We start from the raw sequence: 13,057 nt of genomic DNA on the forward strand, positions 1-13,057 counted from the left end.
AGATGCAGGGTGCTAGGATCAGAGCTACACTTTTGTTCAGGTTGTTTTACACAAACTCTGTCTTCAGGTTACAGTCTCATCTCATCTGCTCTCTCACTGTGGCTTCTGGGACACAGTACCACTCACCTCCCACAGTCCCTCTTCTAAGGTAGATGTGCCTACAGCAGGAGCAGGAGCTATAAAAAAAAGTCCCTTGAAAGTCCCTCTAAACGGCTAAGTGGAACTAAAGTTCCACATGTACTAGTTCTGGATAAAAGTACCCAAAACAGGCTTTAGTTCCTGTAGTGGGAAAGGGTCTTATTACAAGACAATAAATCATTTGAGGTTTTACTGAAAATATTAGGGGCTTCAACTTCAGGCTACATCAGGGTTAGCATTAGCATCATAGCTTTTGGATGTGTGAAGGACTTTAATTCAAGGCTTTTCTGTTAGGTTAGATCACAATTTAGTTGTTAGCCAGAGCACATTCCCTCAAGCATAATAAACTCTTCAAAACCAGAGTCATGTAGAATTCATCAGCCTCCCTTTTTTCCATCACCTCTGCATTAACTTCCTCAGGGGCCAAATTCAAGTGTATGGAAATAGAATGATACAATGCGAACTCTCATCCTGTCACTCAATATTTCATGTAAAAGAAACTAGCAGTGATTCTTTCAACAATTTTGAAGCAAGAAACTCTGCCTATGTCTTGAACTCGAGCACAGTGTTGGCTGCAATCTTATTACATAACACACTTTTCTAGTCTAAAAGTATTGTAACACATCACATTTTATATTCCTGCAATCAGATTACAGTTACTGTCTTTGAATTAAGGTGATTACTTTTAAATACAGCATACTGAATACATTTAAAACATGAATTGCACTCATATATACATTTACTTCCAATTCTGTGACAACTTAAGGGCACACGCCCCCTTATCAGTCATAGTATGGGAGAAACGTGTTGTGCTAAATGTATGACTTGACTGATTACAAATTTAGAGAAGTAATTAGTTATTTGTAGTGGATTACTTTTTGAGGAAATTACTTAATGCTGCTTATGCACTATATTCCAAGTCATTTGAAGTCATACAATAGCTTGTGTGAGGAATGGACCAAAATTTACATTGATATTCTCATTCACGTGAAATATAATTTGCATCTGCCTACGGAAATTGCACATGTAAGCATTGCTTCGAACAGGGGTGATTATAGGATTTCAATCTTAGGGGGGCTCAGCCCCAAAAGACACTAAAAGAGAATTTAATGTATTCCACTCTGATGCATAGATGGTGTTTTGTTTTTTTTAATTATTTTTTCATTCATGCCTTTTCTAATTCGTTCAGAATATATAAATTTTCTATAATAAACACTTATAGTTATACAAAATTACAGAAACTGCTTTAATAATATAGACAAACCATATATTATCATAACCATTGGCATGCACAGACAGTGCATGGGGCAAGGACAGAAGGATAAAAAAAAAAAGTGTGCTGATAAATACAGCTCTGGAAAAATTAAGAGACCAATGCAAAATGATCAGTTTCTCTGGATTTACTATTTATAGGTATGTGTTTGAACATTTTTGTTTTATTCTATAAAGTACTGACAACATTTCTCCCAAATTCCAAATAAAAATATTGTCATTTAGAGCATTTATTTGCAGAAAATGACAACTGATCAAAATAACAAAAACGATGCAGTGTTTTCAGACCTCGAATAATGCACAGAAAACAAGTTCATATTCATTTTAAACAACACAATACTAATGTTTTAACTTAGGAAGAGTTCAGAAATCAATATTTGGTGGAATAACCCTGATTTTCAATTAGAGCTTTCATGCATCTTGGCATGCTCTTTACCAGTCTTTCACATTGCTGTTGGAATATATATAATATATATATATATATATATATATATATATATATATATATATATATATATATATATATTTTTATTTTTATGAGTAATGCTTTTATATACTTATTTTTTTGCTTTTACATTAAGTATATATTTTTAATTATATATATTTCTTAATCTGTCATCTTTCTCACAAAAAGTACTATGGTGTTACAATATTTTTTTAGGCATGGTCCATGATAATACCATGTTTTTGACGTGCTATTGTCAAACCATGGCATTTTTTTTAAGTACCTTGGAGTACTATGAAAATTCATGAACTATGAATATAAGATCCATTCAGTACCATAATATTACCTTAGTAACACCACAGTGCTTCTCAGTGCTAATCTTTATTTTGTCTCATCACTCTTTTCTTTACTTTCATCTCTGCTCCCTCACTTCTTGATCTCTGCTACTTCCACTCTGACCTCATCATCCCCTCTATAGAACTGACATATTCTATAGTTATTTCATTTAATTTCCTTTAATATTAATGTAATGTTATTTTCCTATATTATGTGATTAATACCTTACAGCAGTAATGTTGCAGAACCAGGTATTATAGATAACATTACTGATTATCAGTCACAGCTTTCATGCATCTTGGCATGCTCTCTACCAGTCTTTCACATTGCTGTTGGGTGACATTAATATAGAACTGGATTGCTGATGACATCATAACATTGAAGCCACAGTAATTGCTATATATATATATATTAGTTTACATATAAATCCATATTTGTACAGTATGCCCAAACATTCCAGTGTGCCTATTGACTTAATAGGAAGACATCTCATTTCAAAGAGTAAGCGTTAGTCGTGGGAAAAGGGCGTGCTGTCACCCTATAACAGGCAGTCAAGCGGCTTTCACCAAAACTGGTTAAATTAAGATATCATTACAGTTTGAGGAATCAGTTCTCTTGTCTCTAAAATTTTACATTCTGCAGTGTAGAGTGTTTTATAAAATTGCAGCAGTGTTCAGTGTATTAAATCATTAATAAAACAATCAATCTATCATGAATAAATGAATCAAACTCACTCGGAATGCAGACCATTTCTGACACGCTTTTCCACGAATCATTGTTTTATTATATCCATGCATGTGGTTACAGACAAATTATATAGAACAGTAAAAATCCCTCACGACGCTTAAACTACTCCGTCTTGCACGCACTCGTTCCCAGTCTGCCAGGAGACAGGTGATGTGAGCTTTGCTGTCTTCACTCTCATTGGCAGTCACTCGTGAATGTCGCTCGGCATTTGCATAAAGTTTACATTTTCTCAACTTGTCTTGTCGCTCACCACGGCGATCTCTGTCGCCAACAGCCGTGGCAGCTCGTGATGCCGGAAGTCGCTGTGCTCTCATTGAAAATGAATAGGATCGTGTTGCTGTCTCGCGCCATGTCGCTGGCAGTGTGAACGCAGCTTTAACGACCTGGGGAATTCCGAAGCAATCGCAAGAATTTTTGCGCTATTTATCTTTATAAGACACAAGGCCAGAGAAGGACATTGCTTTCATTCCTTATAGCTTGCGATTTTGTAATAAAAAAGAAGGGGCTGCATTAGCTGAAAACTCATCTGTCGGTTTAAATATATATTTACTTAACAGTAAGCTGTATCTGTCCGGCATTTGACAGATTCAGATTTTGAAGGGAGGCTGTGTAATTTCATAACTGCATACATTAATCACAATGACAGTGTGTTGTTGCCAGTGCTGCATGATAATAAAGCGCACAAAATGAAAAAGATTAAAAAGTGTGCAGAATTCGCACACCGTTTCTGACGGTTATGGATTTAATCTAAGCGCAAACATGACGTTTAGTGCAGAATTCTGAGTTATTTTAGTGGACTAGGCTACCTGTTTTATTCAGCTTTAGATGTAGGCTATGTCCTTCTCATCTGTGTCACACTGTCACTGCTTGCATGTTGATAGCAGACATGCTGAAGAAGTCTTGTCCATGTAAATGCAAAAATACATTCTCTGAAAAACCTAAATATCTTATGCAGTGTTGTTTCTAAAACAAGCTATATCAAATTGATCTTGTTTTAAGGATTTTTAGATATTTTTACAGGAAAACAATACAAAAATTATCAAGAATACGATTTTTGCCCTAATATCAAAGGTCTTACTAGAAAGAAAAGAAATTATGATCCAACGTGAATTTTCTTGATAAAAAAAAATATGATAGTGCCTGGTAACGTGCATGTGAATTGGCTAGAAATAGCATTTTAGCTTAGCGTAAAGCTGATAATTTACACAAGGTTTATTTCTATTTCTTCTGCTTCAAACTTACTTCAAACTTCTCTGTCTGCTCGTATGAATGTAACACTTCATAAGAAAGTGTTTCACTGCTGTTCAAATGCACTTTGGATCGCATCATTTATATGTATACATTTGTCCATCTGAAAGGACTAAATATTAAATGGAACAAATGACAATAAAATGCAAAGCAATCTCTTCAGTAATCAAAATACTTTTTGAATTTAACTGTATTCTAAATACCAATTATTTAAATTGTAACTGTAGTGGAATACAGTTACTTATATTTTGTATTTTAAATACGTAATCCCGTTACATGTATATCGTTACTCCCCAACCCTGGCTATAGTCAGTCTTTACAGGCAAGAAAAGTGACCAAAACAGTCTCACCCTTCAAACTAGTGCAGTACTGCAGGTGTTTAAACTGTTTAAGTGTTTAAAATAGGTGATCACTGATTTGCATACTGATTGCAGAGTAACAGATATTTAGGGGGGCAGAAAATAGGTTTTAGCAATGCCAGTGACTTCGAAGCATCGCCATGCTTGACACCTTTGTATGAACTACTTTCATGGTGCTTTTTGTCCTTTTTGAACATGAACAAAACATGCGAGGGGAGGAAGACGCTCATTGATGAGAGTCCTGGTGGCTCATCTATTCTGGAGGATTGCGTATGAAGAGGAAAATAGATTTGCTGATGTCCATGATGAATGAACTCTGGTTGCGCAACAGTAATGAAGCGACACCAAACACAAACAGTATCTGTCATCTGAAATCATCATTGTGTACAGAAATAACCACACAGTGAGAAGAGAAAGAGAAGATTGGATTGGGAGCTCCAAACAGCAGCAATATAATTATGAAACAAACACGCAATCATATAAGAAAACAGATAAAGTAGGACTCACAATTATCTATGATACGTCAATGGTGTTATGATTAATATAGCCTACTAAAACTTAGTCAACATGAATTCAGCTTCAACCCTATTTATTTCATTAAATTCTTGGTCTTATTGTGCCTCTAAAATTACTTTTGTTTTTGGCAGACGTCAACTTCCCTCAGTAAAAGCACAAGGACTTTTTTTTATCAGTCCATGTGTAAACAGAGTTGTGTTCACAAGGTTCTGCATTATACAAAAAGTGGTTTTGAGGATGAAACTGTCACTGGATTTGCCAAAGTTGGCCAGGTTAGTGACATCAAATCTTTAAAGATATGTTTTAGTCAAAGGTCTGGCTACACGATAGATTTGAAAAAGAACCATTACCATTAGGATATGTAAAACTGTTCTTAAGGGTGAATTTGACCTTCAGCCTCCACTTCCCGTTCAAAAAGCTTCCTTAATATTGGGTGCTGATGGTGTTTTAGGAGGGGGGGTAGACCTCTTTACATATACATTCTGGTATGTAATGCCCACTTTTCAAGAACCAATCAATTCACAACAAATAAAATCCAGTCCTACCCTGTTTTTTTTTCCTGTTTCACTCGAAAATGCGTCACATTAAAGAAACAAAATGGGTTGTGAATGCCGTTTCATGTTGACTTTAAAGATTATGCAGATGACAGTCTTTCTCAGAAATGGATGGATTGTGGTTAGTCAACATTTAACAGAGTTAATTAATTGCTTATTTATATTCTGATACATGGCATATGCTAGCTACATACAAGCAAAAAATTATAAACAAAACCTCAGGTTTTCCAATCAACTGATAAAATCAGACCAAAATCAGACAAGCATACTATGTGTCCAAAGATTGTTGTTGGGATCAAACGGCCTTTTTACAAGGGCCTTATAAGTTTCAAGCTGCTACATAAAGTTCAAGTTCAAGCATTAAAAGGTCTCAGTCTTCTTTCAGGTATTCTCTGATATTCCTGAGGGTGAGAACAATAGCCGATGCAAACAGTGTTTGCAAAAAGCTGGCTGTAATTGGTCTTTTTTCGACATTGAGTTGTGATACATTGCCAGGCGCCAAAATTGTGTCCTAACCAGGTGCAAAGTTTCCAGCGACAATTTGTCTTTCCACACTGAACATAAAAATGCTGTATGATATCACACAATCACAGCCAATCTGAATTTCCAATTGAAGTTCAATGTGGAGCCGGATTTAGGATCAATGAGATTTCATGTTGGGTGTGGCTACCCAATATGACACAACAGAAATAGAAACCAAGAGATTGACAAAATCATTTTTACACTCATCGTCAGTCATGTTAGCGGCTGGATAGGACAAACACTCGAATTACACGAACAAAATAGCTTTTTATCACAAGACGCCTTATCATTGCATCTAGTTAGGACATGGTGTAAAGGTCCTTTCACATGACTTGCATCAGCAGTTCAATGCACCTTCATAACAAGCGTCATGCACTGCTTTGACCGCCACATAAAAAGTGTTGCGTATTGCATCACAAAAGGGCAATTTTACAAGGGGGCTAGGTAGCAAGAAAGTGTGAATTAAACAGTGAAAATAGTGAAAATAAATGGAAACGTATTTAGAACAGAGTCTTGGTATTTGCTTTGGTACATAACAGAAAGAATAAAGCCATAATATCGAAATTTTTGCCCGATACGATATTCAATAGTTATTTGTTTTTATCTATGGCCAATTACTGATGTGATGGCTGGTAATATAAACTGATACTGTTTTGCCACAAAGGGACATCACATCAGGTACAATTTGGCATAAATAATTTTAATTTTAGGGCTGTTTATTTAATTTAGTGTGATAAATTATATTAAAAAATCATGCGAACCCCCCCGCAATTAATCATGCCTCCTAATGCTTAAATTCCATAATAAAAGCACATATTTTCCTGCCATCAGAGCAATTCGAGCCTGAAGTATGTCATTTCATGTTTTTATGAGCCACGTCAGCAGGGTCAGTGAGTGCGCCTCAACAAACCTCACAAGCAGTGCCGTCACAGAACGAGAGCCAGTCACACAGGACACGTTTTTGACAGCTAAACGAAGTACAACAGAATACAAGGATCTCAAGACGTGAATTTCAAAGTTTTAACAACATTTAGCTTGACATAGTGTCCTACTAACACGCCGTTTATGACACTGAAGACCAGTGAAATGCTGCAAAAGCATCCATCTGATGCATATGTACATAGATCAACAAAAATGCGTCTGTGAAAACAGGACAGATTGACGAATTAAACTGCAAAATAGGTAGTTGTCGACTAAATGTTATGGGAATAAGACAAACAATATATATATTGACTTCTAAAGCCACTTTTTGTACTCTCTAATCAATGCTTTACTTGTCAGCCACAATAATGCAATATATTTCGGAATATCTGCATATATATATATATATATATATATATATATATATATATATATATATATATTATTTCAATTATTATGCATTATTTATAATTAATCATCTTTATATGGGGGCCTTTATCAAGAAATATTAATGTGTGATTGCATTTATTTTGACTATTTATCGGTATATCATGTAATTAATTCGATTAAATCAACATTTTACATTTGGCATAAAAAGTATACTGTTTGAACAGAAAAAAAACAAACAAAAAAAACAAACACTTATCTACTTCCAATATTGGCCTAATCAGATAGATATCGATAATATTGATTTTGTGCACCCCTAGTCATAGGGGTGAGCTGTGCCATACAACTCAATGAATCTACATACTCATCTTGTTTAGATCTATTCCATTTTTTATTTTCATGTCATGCATAATCATTGTTTATGAAACAATTTGTCTGGTAATCACTAAGTCTACTTCATATAGGTCAGCAAATGGGGTCCAACTTTAAGAGGTGCGTTACAACGTTTGACCTGTGCGACACAACGCTGGGGTAAAACTGTAGCTGTAGCATTGGGGAACATTGACGCAAGTCATCTGAAAGGGCCTTGATACTTATTCTCAATTTGCACATACATATAAGGAGTGATGTACAAAATAAGCATCATGATGACATTTTCAAAGAAAGGTGATAAGGAAGAAATTCACATTTCACAGGATTACAACATTGGCCACATACAGTTAGAAGTGGGTATGAGTTTGTGGCTAATGATAAATCTTAAAAGCATTTTTAAATGTTCTTTGTGTAAATGTAGGGAATATAAATGATTGTTGTTAAAAGCACAAATGTTTGCTCTAGCCCTAGGCGTTCAAGAGTGCAAACGTCCGTTGTGGGAGGTGTGATAATTTTGGCACGTATACCATTTTTCAGTCAAAAGCATACACACACATCATTCATAAATAGACATGTCAGTAGGATAATAAAAGCTAAAACATCCTGGTTACTTGTGTAACCTCCATTCCCTGATGGAGGGAACAAGACATTGTGTCGATGTAGTGACACTAGGGGTCACTCTTGGGAGCCCGAGACACCTCTGGTCTTTGATAAAAGGCCAATGAAAATTGGTGAGTGGTATTTGCATGCCACTCCCCCGGACATACGGGTATAAAAGGAGCTGGTATGCAATTCAGATTTTATGCTGAGGAGCCGAGACAAGGTCCGGCCATTTCAGCGGGTAGTTCAGCATTGTGGCAGGAGGGACACAATGTCTCGTTCCCTCCATCAGGAAACGGAGGTTACGGAAGATATACATCGCATGGGGTTACCTTACAGGGAACCACCACATGCGGAGCACCTACCCCAGAACAGGGCTCTTAGTTAGCACGTGTACAGGGCCGGCAGCGAGTCTCTCCGAAAACTCGACTGCCACAGGGCTCGGAGGAAGTCAACCAGGGAACATAGTTTGTGAACACTACTGGGAACTAATGGCGCACGTCTTCAGATCAGAGGAGGTGAAAGGCGCTATGTGCAAGTGATACACCCGGCCGGCTATCCCGGGCTTATCCGCTTGTATTGCATGCCACTATCTGGGATGAAACCGGTTCCACCCGGAGGTTGCAGAACCTTGCAAAGGTGTTGGGTGTTGCCCAGCCTGCTGCTCTTCAAATGTCTGTTAGAGAGGCACCCCTGGCCAGGGCCCAGGAGGCCGCTACACCCCTGGTAGAATGGGCTAGTAGCCCTACTGGGGGCGGCACGTCCTGGGCGTGATATGCCATAGCTATGGCATCAATGAGCCAGTGGGTGATCCTCTACTTGGAGACAGCACTTCTTTTCCACTGTGCACCAAAGCAGACAAAGAGCTGCTCAGAGATCCTAAAGCTCTGCATGCGATCCAAATAGATGTGTAAAGTGCACACTGGACACAGCAACGACAGGGCTGGGTCTGCCTCCTCCTGGGGCAGCACTTGCAGGTTCACTACCTGGTCCCTAAAAGGCGTCGTGGGAACCTTGGGCACTTAGCCCGGTCGGGGTCTCAAGATCACGTGAGAGTAGCCCGGACCGGACTCCAGGCACATTTCGCTGACAGAGAACGCTTGCAGGTCTCCTACCCTCTTGATAGAAATGAGCACAGTCAGGAGGGCAGTTTTCAAGGAGAGTGCCTTAAGCTCAGCTGACTGCAAAGGCTCAAAGGGGGCTCTCTGTAGACCCTGAAGAACTACAGAGAGGTCCCATGAGGGAAAGAGGTACGGTCTGGAGGGGTTCAGCCTCCTGGCGCCTCTCAGGAACCTGATGATCAGGTTGTGCTTCCCTAAGGACTTACCATCCACTGTGTCATGGTGTGCTGCTATAGCAGCAACGTACACCTTCAAGGTGGAAGGGGACAGCTGCCCTTCCAACCTCTCCTGCAGGAAGGAAAGCACCGATCAGACTGCACATCTCTGGGGGTCTTCCTGTCGGGAAGAACACCACTTAGCGAAGAGACGCTACTTAAAGCCACTTAAAGGCATACAGGCGCCTCGTAGAGGGGACCCTAGCCTGAGTGATCGTGTCTACCACCACGGGTGGTAGACTGCTTAGGTCTTCTGCATCCCATCCAGGGGCCAGACATGGAGATTCCAAAGGTCTGGTCACGGGTGCCAGATGGTGCCCCGTCCCTGAGAAAGAAGGTCCTTCCTCAGGGGAATTCGCCGGGGGGGGGGGGGGGCTGTCGCGAGGAGCGTGAGGTCCGAGAACCATATCTGGGTGGGCCAGTAGGGTGCTACCAGGACGACCTGCTCCTCGTCCTCCCTGACCTCGCACAGAGTCTGTGCAAGTAGGCTCACTGGGTGAAACGCATATTTGTGTAGGCCAGGAGGCCAGCTGTGTGCCAGTGCATCTATACTGAGAGGTGCCTCGGTCAGGGCGTACCAGAGCAGGCAGTGGGAGGGTTCTTGGGAGGCGAACAGGTCTACCTGTGCCTGTCCGAATCGACTCCAAATCAGCTGGACCACCTGAGGGTGGAGTCTCCACTCTCCCCTGAGGGTAACCTGCCATGACAGCACATCCGCTGCAGTGTTGAGGTCACCCGGGATGTGAGTGGCTCGCAGCGACTTGAAGTGCTGTTGACTCCAGAGGAGGAGACGGCGGGCGAGTTGTGACATACAACGAGAGCACAGACCACCTTGGCGGTTGACATATGCTACCATTGCCGTGTTGTCTGTCTGAATTAACACCTGCTTGCCCTGGATCAACGGCCGGAACCTCCGCAGGGCGAGCATAATTGCCAACAACTCGAGGCAGTTGATGTGCCAATGCAGTCACGGGCCTGTCCATAAGCCGGCGGCTGTGTGCCCGTTGACCACGACACGCCTGGAGACCTGCTCTAGGGGAACACCTGCCCATAGAAACGAGAGGTCGGTCCAAGGGCTGAAGAGACGGTGACAGACCGGCGTGATGGCCACGCGATGTGTCCCATGGCGCCATGCCCATCTTGGGACTCGAGTCTGAAGCCAGTGCTGAAGCGGTCTCATATGCATCAACCCGAGCGGGGTGGCCACCGCTGAGGATGACATATGCCCCAGAAGATTCTGAAATAGTTTCAGTGGAACCGCTGTTTTCTGTTTGAATGCTTTCAAACAGGTCAGCACCGACTGTGCGCACTCGTTCATGAGGCGTGCTGTCAATGAGACTGAGTCCAACTCCAAACCGAGAAAAGAGATGTTCTGAACCAGGAGGAGCTTGCTCTTTTCCCAGTTGACCTGAAGCCCTAATTGGCTGAGGTGCGAGAACACCAAGTCCCTGTGTGCACACAACATGTCCCGAGAGTGAGCTAGGATTAGCCAGTCATTGAGATAGTTGAGAATGCGAATGCCCACTTCCCTTAACGGGGCAAGAGCTGCCTCTGCGACCTTCGTGAAGACTGGAGGGGACAAGGACAGGCCGTAAGGGAGGACCTTGTACTAATACGCCTGACCCTCGAATGCAAACCACAGGAAGGGTCTGTGTGGAGGTAGAGTCGAGACGTGAATGTACGCGTCCTTCAGGTCTACCGCCGCAAACCAATCTTGATGCCATATGCCCGCCAGAATGCGTTTTTGCTGTCACATCGGGGGCAGATGTGTGCCACAGCTGGGCACGCAGGGGCGGGGAGACCGCCGCTGGAGCGCCAATCCTGCAAGGGAAAAAAGGTGGACAGTGGTCGTGGTGACCACCGTGCAAACCGGGTATGTGACCCAGGGAAGGAGGAAACCGCTCTTTTGCTGAACTGTTGGGTACCGCAGCCACTTGGGCATGCGGCGAAATCAAATGAAAAGGCAACAAAAGATTCTCCACCCGGCCCTCCACCGGGAGATGGAGTGGTCTTACTACCAATTACAATGCAGTGGGTTTCATTGACCCTGGGTCGCCTGTCTCAGGGGTGCTTTGACGACCTTTGTGGGTTCTTGGCGGCCGGCCATGAGACGGGTGGCGTCTGCTTCCTGCGGTGGGCTCCATGCCGGGGCCGGGCCGAAGGGGCGGGCTGCAGCGGAGCCGGTGCAGTCACCGCAGGGGGACACCCTTTGGCGATGAGCAGACGGGTTGTGGGATCTTGAGCCACACCGGGGCAGGATATGTCGGATAGCCTCCATCTGCTGCTTCACCGTCGAGAACTGCTGGGCAAAGTCCTCGACAGTGTTGCCGAAAAGGCCAGTCTGGGAGATGGGAGCAACAAGGAACTGTGTCTTGTCGGCCTCACCCATGTCGACCAGGTTGAGCCAAAGGTGGCGCTCCTGGACCACTAATGTGGACATCGTCCGCCTGAGAGACCGCGCCGTGACCTTCGTCGCTCGGAGAGCGAGGTCGGTCACCGAGCTCAGTTCCTGCATCAGATCTGGGGCGGAACTACCCTTGTGCAGTTCTTTTAACACCTTGGCTTGGTGGACCTGCAGGAGAGCCATGGCGTGCAGGGCAGAGGTGGCTTGTCCAGCAGCGCTGTAGGCTTTGGCCGTCAGGGACGACATGAACCTACAGGGCTTGGACGGGAGCTTTGGGCATCCACACCAGGTGGTGGCACTCTGCGGGCATAGGTGCACCGCGAGTGCCTTATCCACCGGGGGAATCGCCGTATAGCCCCTGGCCGCCCCGCCATCAAGGGTAGTGAGGGCGGGGGAACAGAGAAATCGGGACCGGGCAGTAAAAGATGCCATTTTGTCAGCTCCTCGTTCACTTCCGGGAAGAAAGGCACTGGAGCGGGGCGCGGCTGCTTTGGGAAAGCATGTCCGTCATCTCTGCATCAGCCAGTGACTGGGCAATCATCCCCGAAGGGGGGAGCCCAGCTGAGGCTTCTACGTCTGACTGGACAAGCCCGCTCTCCGATGCTGCGCTCGAGAGCTCATCAGCTTCACGGGCTCAGAACAAGAGGTCGAACTCGCCGTGAGATGAGCCGGCGGACTCATCCGGAAGCCCGATCGGGGCAGACGAGCGTGCTGAGGAATCGGAGGCGGTCCCATTGGGGTCCCCAAATCACCCCCAGTGCTAGCCGCGCTGGCCTCAAACCCGTAGGTAGAAGGACCGTGGCGGGGAGCTGCTGGGGTGGCTTGCTTTCTTTTGAAAGCAAGCCACGACCGCAACGTTGCCATGATCATGTTCTCGCAGTGTGAACATGAACCATCCAC

At 43.1% G+C, this 13,057-nt stretch overlaps 1 pseudogene; it reads left to right on the forward strand.

The window, feature by feature from the left end:
• LOC127434913 (sodium- and chloride-dependent GABA transporter 1-like) overlaps positions 1–13,057 on the forward strand; it is a 49,550-nt pseudogene that overhangs the window by 35,321 nt on the left and 1,172 nt on the right.

The sequence above is a fragment of the Myxocyprinus asiaticus genome, chromosome 45 (assembly GCF_019703515.2).
Source record: "Myxocyprinus asiaticus isolate MX2 ecotype Aquarium Trade chromosome 45, UBuf_Myxa_2, whole genome shotgun sequence".
NCBI classification, from domain to species: domain Eukaryota; kingdom Metazoa; phylum Chordata; class Actinopteri; order Cypriniformes; family Catostomidae; genus Myxocyprinus; species Myxocyprinus asiaticus.